The sequence below is a fragment of the Grammomys surdaster genome, unplaced genomic scaffold (genome assembly GCF_004785775.1).
Source record: "Grammomys surdaster isolate TR1022 unplaced genomic scaffold, NIH_TR_1.0 235, whole genome shotgun sequence".
NCBI lineage: Eukaryota > Metazoa > Chordata > Mammalia > Rodentia > Muridae > Grammomys > Grammomys surdaster.
In genome coordinates, this window is record NW_021604680.1 from 1,511,855 (window position 1) to 1,524,672 (window position 12,818).

The 12,818-nt window shown below is 36.6% G+C and overlaps 1 protein-coding gene across 3 annotated transcripts in view; it reads right to left on the reverse strand.

Moving 5' to 3' along the window:
• Positions 1–12,818, reverse strand: part of LOC114626443 (contactin-associated protein like 5-1) — an 867,232-nt gene that overhangs the window by 653,143 nt on the left and 201,271 nt on the right. The window lies entirely within an intron of this gene.

Genomic DNA, 12,818 nt, shown 5'->3' on the forward strand with positions numbered 1-12,818 from the left:
TTTTTAACAGTAGATGAAGATAATACAGAGACTCACAACTGTTCTACATGGAGAGAACAGAGAATCTGGAGTGCTCAACTCTAAAGGGTCCAGTTATAGAAGATTTCCTTTCCCCTTGACCCTGGCATCATGTGGGAAGAGGGTGGAAAGAGGCCTTAATGTCACAGTCAATGTCTGTGGTGAAATAGTGTTTGTCAGGTATGACTGTTCACTTATGAACTCACAGCTACTATAAGTTCAAGACATAAAATCTCAGCATGGACAGGGAATGTCATCAGGTGCAACTGATGGCTTTCATGAGAGAAAGCACCATATTGCTTCAAGGATGTGCCCCTGAGAATCTACACATGCATAGTAGATGAACTTATGGCCGTGTTTATGCAGATAACATTAAGTTACTAAGTAAGTTCAGTGGATTTAAAATTACACACAACAATAACAGCAACAACACAAAATGTAAAAACATAAAGGTGGAAGGGATAAACACTAGGGGGCATAGAAGAGGAACTGGAGGGGAGGTGATAGGTTTGATCAAATACATTATATGATGTATGTATTTCTTGGTCTATAATAGAGAAAACCAAATTCAGTAAAGAATAATAGTCATGGAAAGAAGCATTTGAATCTCCAGTAATTCAGCTGCAGTAATGCACATTTGCTGTTCCTATTATCTTCCTCACCACACTCAAAAATCTCAACCACTGCTCTCACCTCTCTGCTAACTCATCAGAACTGAAAAAGGTGCAGATTTTATTTTCTTACAAGTGCAAACTAATTCTGAAACTATTCATTATGCCCAGCCTTTCCTGCTGCTCATTTCAGAAACTTTGCTGTTCTTAAGAGATTAAAAATTCAAAGTGATTTTAAATAGTCTTACCACAATAATTGTAAACCTTGACAGAAAATGGATGTATGATGTTATTTTTTTCTGAGTAGTTAGACAGGTTGATTTGTACGTTCTTTTTGCATGTAGCATTTTCCTTTAGTATATCTGTATAATAAATAACTAAAGTTAATAAGATGCTTATTATGGGCAGAATAATGCACGACTCTGGCCCTTTTGAATGATGTTCACTAGTTTGAAATAAAAAATTTCAAACCTATATAATTCGCTTTTCATTGCTAATAGTTCCCAACTGGACCTCTTGATCATGCTTTAGGATTTTTCTTTTTTATAAATATATACACAAAGGAAAAGTTAGGAAAAAATAATTCTAGGGTAAGAGTTAAACATCAAGTAAAGTGCTTGCTGTGCAAGACCTGAATTTGAATCCCAGTACTCATATACATCCTGGACAGATGTGGTGACCTAATTGTAATCTCAGTGCCCAGAGAGTAGAGGCAAGGGGCTCCCCATGAAAACTGGCAAGTTGAACTAACAGGGTCAGTGAGCATTTGGGTCAGTGAGAGATTCTGCATCCGAATTAAATGAACAGCAATGAATCACAAGCTATTGAGGCTTGGTCCTCAATTGCACACCTGCATACATGAACATGCATCTCCCCACATAGATGTACACACACACACACTCACACACACACTGTGCATGCTCATAAAAATAAAGTGTAGCAGTAAATATGTACCCTTTATGAAAAAAAATCAATCGATTAAATGAAACAGAGGCAAAACTAAAACAATGAGATATTTAGTTTAGTTTGATTTAATTCCTTCAAAATTCTCTGAAGAAAATCACATTTTCCTTTTATTTAGAGTAAGAGTTGATAGGAAAAGCCAACTTTCCTGAAAATGAACCAGAATGGAACAGTTGTTCAGTTTAAGTGCTTAGCATGAAGGGCTACTCACTAGTTGATAATTGCTTAGGCTTCTTTCCCTGGTCGTAAAGATATCCCCCACACCCCTGCATTACCACTAATAGGCAGACCTTCAGGGTTTATGAGATTGTCATGGCAAACATTTATTTTTATTAGCCAAACAGTAAATGTGTTTTGGAAAATGATGAGGGTGATAAGATATGAATAGTCTAACTAAGACAAACCATGCGCTCACCTACTCCTGTTTTTGAATAATGACAAAACTGAGTGACCATAAGCACAAATACAAGAAGGCATACAGTCAAAAGTGTCAACTAAGGCATTGTTGTACATAGCCTTTACTGATGTTTCTATTATTAGTAAATATAAAGGACTCTCATCAATCCTGCAGTTTACACTTAAAAGCATTGAAGAGAAATTTCAATTTCAAGAAAATTTTAAATTTTATTACTTTTATTTATTTATTGTGTGTGTGTGTGTCTGTGTGTGTGTGTGTGTGTGCCCATGCCCATGCAAACACATGCATGCACACAAACACACATGTGGGTGTCTGTCTGTCTGTCTGTCTGTCTCACCAACCTTGGATGCTTGTTCGCCAAGCCATGTATGTAAATAAAAATGTGGAGAAAATTTAGGATATTTGGTTTTCTTTTTCTATCATGTGGGTCCCAGGATCTAAATTAGGCTACTAGCCTTGGATAGGTGCCTTGAACTGCTGAGCCATCTTTTAACTTAGGGAAAAAAAAAGTCTTACCTTAGATATGTACAGCGTTCAGAATTAAGCTATACTTTTAAAAACATAAAACCAGGAATAATTTTAAGACTGTGTCTGGGTTTGTATCCAACATCCTAAAATCTGCACTAACTGCATACTGGGCTGTTGACTTTATTTTTCTTTCTTTTATACCAGATCCCATATAGCTCAAGCTGGCCTCAAATTTCTTACGCAGCTGAGGATGATGGTGAACTCCTAATTCCCCTGATTACATCTCCAGTGAGCTGGGATCACAGGTTAGTTCCACAGGCTGGTTTTACATGATGTTGGGAATTTAACCAGGGTTTTGTGTATATTAACGAATTACCAATTTAGCAATATATATCCTCCCCAGACAGCTAACTTCAATTTTTTTTCAGAAAATGTGTTGCACCTAGATTTTAGTACAGAAAAATCAAGGCCAGGTTCATTACCTGCAACTGCTACCAAGGTTAGGTTAAAGAACGTTCTCTGATCTGTGCTCAGCCCCAGTGTCAGGGAGGTAAGGCAACTTATTCAACTTCATGTGATCTATAATTGACAAAGCAGAAGATCCCAGCCCAGACAACCTGAATCCAGCACCAGAGCTCTATTCTCCAAAGTACTAGAAGTAACCCATTTTTAGTTGTCATCTCTTTTACCAACAGAGCCATAACTCAACTGCACATTCTCTTCAGTATCTCTTTGGATTTTTAGGGAAATCAGCAATTGTACTTCATTTGAAAACATTATTTATGGTATTAGTGTGTGCATATTTGTGCATGTGAGTGGGTGGGTCTATCCCATCATGTCCATGTGTAGGTCAGAGGCTAGATTGTGGAACTTATTTCTATTCTTCCATCATGTATATCATGGGGATTGAACTTTGGTCCTCAGACTTGGCAGCAAGTGCCTTTACTCACTGAGCTATCTCAAAATTCCTTGGAACACTATTTTAATTTGCTTGTGTCGGAGAATAAACCATTTTAGAGAACATAACTGAAAATTTTAATTCAATCTTTCTGGATTCAGGTTTATGCCTCAGGCTGTAACAGTGACTAAAATCTTATTCAAGTACAAACAGTTTGTCTACAGAATTATAATAAAACTTCATTTAAGACAAAGAAATTGTGCCCCCTACATCTTGCTAAATCTCTCAACTCAGCCTTCTATGCCACAGTACTGATAGCCAGGGTAGACCCTGAGTTTGAACAAGAAAAAACTCATGGAGAGGTTAGAACTCCCTTCGTTTTTACCTGTTTTTCATTTCCATCTCAAAAATGAAAATGAGACTTGATTGGTGTTAAATGGCATAGAATGAAATTTTTTCAGAGATATTGAATATCAGGCATTCCAAAATAGACTCCATCAGTACAAGGCCAGCTGAAATAGGTAGGACATCCAGTATTTTTTACATCTACTATTCCACACACATAGATGAGCTTATTTTATTCTATTGTTTTATTTTGTGTGCTTATGGCACAAGGATATGTTCAAATGTTCGCATTTATGCATGTAATTTAGATGCCTGTAGACATCTCTGTGAAAGACAAAGTCCAGTGTTTAGTGTCTTCCAGTACTGCTCTCCATATTATTTTGATGCAGGGTCTCTCCCTGATCCTGGATATCCTATTTAGCTTCAACTTTACACAGACTAGAGCCATCTAGGATTTCAATCAGTTGTCAGACTGCTTAGATAAACCAGTAGGGTTGTCTTGATTATTAATTGTTGGGAGGGCAAGATCCACTGTGTGCCACACACATTCCTGGACAGGTGATTTCATAAATATTAACAAAATAGAAGCCTGTGATTAAACTAGCAAAGAGTGGTGTTCCATATTTTCAGCCTCTGTGTTTCTGCTTGAATTTCTGTCCTGACTTCCCTCAAAGATATTTACTTTGAAGTGCAAGCCAAATATTGTTTTTCCTCTAAGTTGCTTTTTATCAGTGCCTTATCATAGTGGCAGAAAGCAAAATCAAACATTGAGGCTCACTGATTCAGCTTCCCTGGCTAAATGACAGTCAAGTATAACTTTTCTCCACCTTCTGAGGGCCGGGATTTCTTACTCAGAAATTTGGGCCTTAGTTTTTACATGGTGCCAATGAGTCCTAACAGAAGTCTTAATGTTTCCACAATAAGCACTTTAAAAACTGTGTCATTCCTCCAGCGTTTGACTAATTTTTAATCTCTAAAATGAATCTTATAAAGAATGGGTATCAAAGACCTGTGCCTCCCCATATATCTCACAGAAGTCCAAGGATCAGCAAACACATTTCCATGACTGAAGGAGGAGTTAGCAGGGAGAATGTGTTACATCCTCAGCTATTTCTCACATGGTAGCCCTGTAAGCCAATCCTCAAAATGGTTTTGTGGACAAATCTCCTGAATGAGTAAAACACTGCAATAAGAGGCCTTCTGGCTAGTAAGATGACTCAGTACAACACTTGCCTTTCAAACAAGAACATATGAGTTCAAACCCCAGTACCCATAATTACAGGCACAACATAGTAGTGCATAGCTGCAATCCCAGCTCTAGAAAGGAGGAAACAGATAAATCATTCAGGCTCTCTGTTGAAAAAAACTTGGTAAGTTTCAGAAATTTTAGGCCATTGAGAAACCCTATTTCCAAAATAATAATGATATTGATGATGATATAATATAATTATAATTATTGTATATTATTTTAAAATTATATAATAGTTGCTACCTCTATAAATAATAATAATAATAATAATAATAATAATGATAATAATAATTACAATTAGGAGTAATGGTAGTAGTGGTAGTAGCGGTGGGTGAGTCTGAATAATGACATATGACCTTGTCCTTTGACACGTATACATACACATACATAAACATATATACATTACATACATGAGAAGCCCTTCTATGAATATAATGCTGCATCATGTGTCTAAGAATAATCCTCAGATGTTCCAGTACCTGCAAGATACAGCAGCAGGGGATTTGCGCCTCTTTTTTGATCACTGTCACACATATGAAACAGGATTTGGGCTGAGGAAAAAACCAGAAGACTAGGATGATACACATACATGCTTCTTTATGGGAAAACTGCTAATTAAGGCCAAACTTTACCATTGACTAGAAAACTTTCTGGGACCTGGCATCTAGTAGAGGTCTCCCTTCATTAACAGTGTTTCTACTTCTTTGACCTTGTCTGGGGTATTCTAAGCCTATACGTATGCCTCTACCTGAGGAATGTCATGTATCCTCAATTAGTGTATAGGATGAATTTCTTTTCTCCTAACAAAACCTGTTCAGCCAGTACCTGAGATTCTCAAAATGCTTCCCAATGCTTTCCCCATGAAGCATTTCAGATACCCTAAATTCCAGCCAATGACCTTTTCCATCCTGGATGTCCCTACCTTCAGTCCCCTTCAACTTTATAAACATTTATTTACCCTAAGTAAAGTTAATCTGCCTATTGACAAGCAGTCTGGTTGTGGTCACTTACCATATGTACTCAGTAGGCTTCTGAACCCCCTGTTCCCACTGTTCTTTTGGACCAAATCAGCCAATGATTCATGAGAGTGGGGAGACCCTTAGTTCTTGTGAAAATATAGTATGACAAAACGCTGCAGCTGACAGTCACCCATGTGTCACATGGTGGTATAATTTTAATGACTTATAAAGTCTGTAAATCTAGCTTTATGATATTCCATGATATCCTATAGTATGAGGTTTCTTTAGACAAGTGGCATCATGCACATAGACAAGGACACACACACACATACACACACACACACATACACACACATTGTTGAAAGCTCTGGAACAGGGCTGTTTAAGACCAATTTGCAAAGAAAAGCAATGGAATTCATCATAGGAAACTCATGAAAAGGAGGGACACTTTTGTGTCTGTATCAGACCCAGTTGCAGTCAAGGGCTATTCACTGCCACCAGAGCAACATTGGGAGAATCATTTTGAGTACATGTTACTTTAGGTTCTCTGGAAATCAACTAAGAGATAAAGACTTCGGTGCAAACAATTCACCTGTGAATCATACCAGAAGACTTAGTGAATGTGAAAAAAGTGTGGAAAAGGCAGTCCATGTGCCACATAGAGCCCTGCATCTTCCACAGATGCATTGCCTTTGCATACATTTCCAAGGTGACAAAACTTCAGCACAAGGCAGAATGCCATGGTCATGCTAGAAATTCATCAATAAATCTCCTCCTACACCCTCACTCTATTCACTCACCAGATGTTTGCATGTGTGGATATATATTCACAGGATACTCATAACTTAAATAATGCACAGAGAAATAAACATGAATGATTCTTATTAGCTGTTATTTTCTCCATAATGTTATTGAAGCATAAATACCAAATTAATTATATATATTAAACTCCACGGTGTAATGATTTGACATTTGATCATATTGGAAAATTGTAGGCTTAGAATTTGCAAAACCTTCTTTAATTCTTAAATGCTTCAACCCCTGTTCTAGCCTACCATCCAAAGGTAGGAGAGAAAGATGATTAATAGCACAAAGGAGATGTGGCCCTTTCTAAAAATTGTTCTTTGAGAGTAATTCCAATCTTAGTCATCAGGATATCAGCAATGCTCTCCAAAACACTAAACTAAACAAGAATCAGAAGCAGCAGTCCCGTCCAATTGGTAAACACCAAACATGAATCAGTAGCAGCTGCTTGATCCAGTACTCTGCTGCACTGGCATGAGTCTGTAAAAGTGGCAAGAAGCAGCCAGAAAACCTCAAGAAGTTTTTTGGCAGGTTTTTCTTTACTAAGTCATGACAAGCAAAGATGAATGTTGTTTTGCCAGGCAAAACAATGTAAGAGCATCATCAGTGAAGACAATCAAAATATTGCAAGGTGAACCAATGCAAAAATGTCATTCACTGTCTGTTGGATTCAATTTAAGCTCTTTCCAAACATCACAATTCTCTCTCAATTGTCTGCCTGAGCAAAACATCCTCACATGTCTGCCTTAGCAAAACATCCTCTCACGTGTCTGCTTCTAGAAAACATCCTCCTCTCATCAGAAAGCTTCCAGAAAAACATCACATGACAAGAACCTAAATCTCCAAAGAAACCAGAAATTTCCACTTCATAAAATGTTTAGCACAATCAAGTTAGTTGACACAAACTCCCTTTTGGGTGTGTGCATGTGTGAGCATATGTTCTATATCATCATCAGATTCAAGTGTATAGTAGCAAGTTGCCATTAATAAGCCACCACAGTGTGGCACTGAAGCCTCAGCATTCTTTTGTTGTTTCAGCAACTGGGTCTTCAGCTCAGGCTGGCCTGGATCTCCCATTGATGCTGAAGATGACCCTGAACTTCTTATCCTTCATCCTCTGTCTCCTCTGTGCTCTGATTACAGGCTTTTATGGACATAAACGAATTATATAGTGGTGGGGATGAAGACTTAAGTAGGCACTAAACCAACTGAGCTGTGTCCCCAGCCCCTCCAGTGTAGTGTAGTGTAGTGTAGTGTAGTGTAGTGTAGTGTAGTGTAATAGAATACAATTGTAGCAACCTGTTTAGGTGTTAACTACATTCCTTTCTCTCCATGTATCTACTCAATACAAAATCACATGTCTTCTAAATATCTAAGCACAAGTTTTGATATATGTGTATATATAAACACATTCACTCAAATTTAGCTACCTTCTCTGAACTAGATTTGAACTCTTAGAGATTGGTGATTAAGATAAATTCATAAGTTTTCGTTTCTAGAAAAATGGCATAAAAATGCAAAGCAACAAATATCTGTTAGAGTATGATAGTTGGTCAAGTAAAAGTCACAGCTCTCATAGAAATGTAGAATAGCCACATCAAGGAACACCAACTCATTAAGACGAGAAGTAAGAAGACAGAAAAGTTATTTAAGAAATGTGAAGTCTTGAAGAACTGAAGGAAATGGAACTATTGTAAGAAAATTGCAGGTAGATGCAAAAATAGTCTGTATTCATTAGGATTTTCTAAAGAGAAAACTATGTACATATATTTACACACATATGTTTGCAGATGCATATGGCCATATGCAAAGAAATACAAATAACAAATAAGCAAATAATAGGTGATACAGATATGCAGAAATAGGTTCATTGTGTAACTTTGTCCTGTGGTCATGGTAGGTGAGAAGAACCCCATGTGCTTTCTACAAAATAGAGAACCAGGTAAGCTGGTACATCCCAGTGATCCCAGAGATCTGATTACAATGATAATTGCTGGATTAACTTTCAAGCTGATGCTTGAGAATGAGTAACTGAGCCTGTAACTCTTCAAGGCAAAATGTGTTTGATTCTGGTTAGGTTATATTGCCAGCATGGGCCAGGGATACTATTGATTCCATTTGCCACCCCCCCCCCCAATGCTTGGGTTACTGTGTACATTAACAGTCCTAGGTTTTTCCAGGGGTGATGGACTCAGATAATTATATGTGAAGTGAGCACTTATCCAACTGAGTCATCTGTTAAAACCATCAACTCTTTATAAGCAGCATTTATACCTATTTTGAGTAATCACATGTAAAGTTTCTAGAACAGTGCCTAATATACAAGGGGTGCTCTTGAATCATTACAGAAACATTGATTATTTGTTAAGTGCTCTGAATTAATAGCTTGCAGCTTTGGTTAATTTTTAAAACCTTCCAGAAACCCATTGTATATTCATCAGATAAAACTGCTCAGTTATGTGTTTAGCAATGCCACTGGCAAAGGTGTCTAGGTGACTTAGACATGTAGAAAGAGCACAAGAGAGAGCCAGGATTCCCACTGCCCTAGAGCCTTAGATTGCTCTTCCCCAAGAAAGGATGAAGCCTTGTGACTGGAAAGTACTGCCAGTCCATTGCACACTAAACCAGAGGAGGAGTTCTAGTTTCTGCATCCCAGCTTCATGACTACAGCTTCTGTTCAGTCTTCTCAGTTTGTGATCTAACTAAGAGAGAAAAAGAGTCAGTCTCCTTTCTCACACACTCTCATCTGAGGTAGAGTTCCTAGGCTTCCTATCAGGCCAGAAAAAGATGTGTATAACTAATCATTACAGAGACACTGTCACCAGTCAATATCTAACAGAGAGGTAACTGGCCTAAATTTAGACCCTTAGCTTCTCTATAGGTGGATAAGGAATTTCTAGAAAATTCTGACATGGTGTCATACAATTTGAATAGAGATGAGAGTAATTGTCTTGGGAAGTTGATCTTGAACTGTATTAAAATGTCTCAACATGTGTTTCTTCCTGCAATAAAAATAGGACCTCCCTATTTCATTCATAGCTTTCTGTTCTACAGTGACAAAGCTCTTCTCAACATGGACCTCTACTCTGGTTTTCTATGTAATACTGCAAGACAGGTATCATCCATAGATGCCAAAGGTATAAATCAAGTGTTGTAGCTGGCATGTCTGTTCTGGCTGGTTTGCTTCTAAAACATTTTCTTACTGCTCTATCCCTCTCCCAGCTTTGATAAAGAATCCAGCAGCTATTATAGAAGCAGTGAGCATGATTGTTGGATTCAGTTGAGTTGGGATAGGACTCATGTATTTTCCTTTTCTTACAGTATGATGGTGAGAAAACTATGCCACTAGTTTTCACATAGTGAAAAACTATGGAATTTGCTCTCAAATTCCACAGATCTATTTTGTGAAAAAAGGTTATAATTCAGACTTTACTTTGTTATGTTATGTTACATATATATATATATATATATATATATATATATATATATATATATAAAATTAGGTTAATAAAATTAGGTACTAATTTATAAGATTAATCAAAAACCAGTATTAGACATTTACGTCAATAGTCTTTCCACTGTGCTATGATGGAAATTTTTTTTTCATTTTAGAATAGTACTGCACATTGGCATCCTAAGGGCTCAGTTCCAGAATATTCTGCATAGCATCCACAGATATTCAAGTTTTTGGTATAAAATGACATAATAGTGATTCTCCACAATATCCTAATATGTTGTAAAGATTAAATAAACAACTGATATACAGTATAATTTGGGAACAATGAGAAGAAAAGCAATCATGTTCTGTATATAAGCAAGTTTTCTTTTGCCTCTACCAGACAAATAAGGAAATACATCTATATTGTTATCTAACATCTGGCCTTTACAAATAGATTATGTCTCTGACTTTTTGTTATGGATATAATTATAATAGCAACCTTGTAACACACAAAGCATGAAATCAACTACAAGAATAAAATAAAATCTATGAATCAGAAGTGATAGATATTCAAAATCATAAACTGTTAACAAATTAAATCTGTTTGAAGGTTAAAAGTATCAATAATTCAGTAACTGACTAAAATTTATTTCAGAATCCAAGGGTAAATCAAAATAGAAAAATATAAGATAGCCTAATACATCTATATAATGTACAGTTGAGAGAAGTTGGCATGAATGCGAAAAGGACAATTGATATACTGTACTTACATGCATACACACACACATACACACACATATACATGTGTATACACATATACGTGTGTGTATGTGTGTGTGTTTGTGTGTGTGTGTGTGTGTTCGTGTGTGTGTGTGTGTGAATGTTTGTAGACTTTCATGAACTTGTTTATGTGTAAGGAGGCCCAAAGTTGACACCAATGTTGTCCCAGGTAGCTTTAACCATCAATCTGACATAGTGAATCATGCAAGAAAAGATTTTTGAGTGATTGAGTAGATTGTGTCTAAGAGCATGTCTATGTGTTTTTTTTTTCTGATTGTTAATAGATGTAGAAGGGCCAGTACACTCTAAACAACATTATCTCCTGGACAGGTGGTCCCAGACTGTATTAAAAAGCTTCTTAAGGCTATAACAAAATCATCAGTCAACATTCTACTCCTCCATTGTTTCTATTATAATTCCTTGGCAGTGAGTGAGATCTTTGGTTAGAGTTAATGTGATAGCAAGCAGCCTGCCTTCAGATTTCTGCTTGAATTCCTGCCCAGGCTTGCTTCAATGACAAATTATAATCTGGAAGCTTGAATAAACCCTCCCTTCCCTAAGTTGCTTTTGGTCATATTGTTTTTATCAAAGGAACAGAAAGGAAACTCTAGCTGGTATTTCTTAGTTCCTTTTTACCTTACATGTTGGAGTCAGCTCTCTTCTAGACCATAAACTTGCTATTTGACTAGTCCTGCTAGCCAATTTTCTATAGGCATGGCCTGTCTATGCCTCTTGAATGCTGAAACTATAGGCAGCTGCCAGATTCTGCTGGCATGTACATGGGTTCTAGGGATGTGAACTCCTGCCCTTATGTTTCTGAGGCAAATACTTTTCCAAGTGAACCATTCTGATAGCCTAGTCCTGGCACTCCACTATTTTTAAATCAAGAACAAGTTTATGATACTAATCAGATTTTATAAAATAAGGTCTTTTAAAATTGAAATAATTCAGTTCTCTATATCAAGCTCTATTTTCAAAAAAATTAATATCAAAGTATGATTAAAATATAGCTAAATATTCAACATTGTATTTAGTTCACTTTGAATTAGACACTTGTTAAATGTAACTATTTTAGTTTACTAGGGTAAGTACTTACCCATAGTAAGTACCATCTGATAAGGCTACATATTATTTATGTTTACTTTTAACTAAATATATTTAATACACACTTTAAAATAGTAATATTAATCTCATAGTAAAATTAAATGTATTGAAATATTTTAATCAGGAAGCATGCTTTGGTACCTATTTACACTGACATATAAAGTTTTCATAATAGAGTAAATATTAAAAAAAAATAACAATCTCCTTCAATATTTCTTAGAATGACCAAAACCGAAATTCACAAGGTTGGGAATGGTTCTGTGAATGGAGTACTTACATACATGTATGAGGACTTGAGTATCACAGAACCCATGCTAAAAAATAATAGGTGAAGCTAGGCTTTTTCTCACCCATTGAGGTCAGACAAGGCAACCCAGCTAAAAGAATATATCCCACAGACAGGCAACAGCTTTTGGGAAAGCCATGTTCCAGTTGTTCCAGACCCACATGAAGACAAAGCTGTACAACTGCATTTGCTCTATATGTGAGAGGAGGCCTAGGTCTAGCCCATGTATCTTCTTTGTTTCATGATTCAGCCTCTGAGGGCCACACAGATCCAGGTTAGTTGACTCTGTTGGTTTTCCTGTGGAGTTCTTATCCCCTTTGAGGTTCACAATCCTTCTTCCTATTCTTTCATAAAAGTCCCCAAGCTCCATCCACTGTTTAGCTGTGTGTGTCTCTACCTGAACCTATAATATAATATAATTACAATAATTATATTATATTATATTATATTATATTATATTATATTATATTATATTA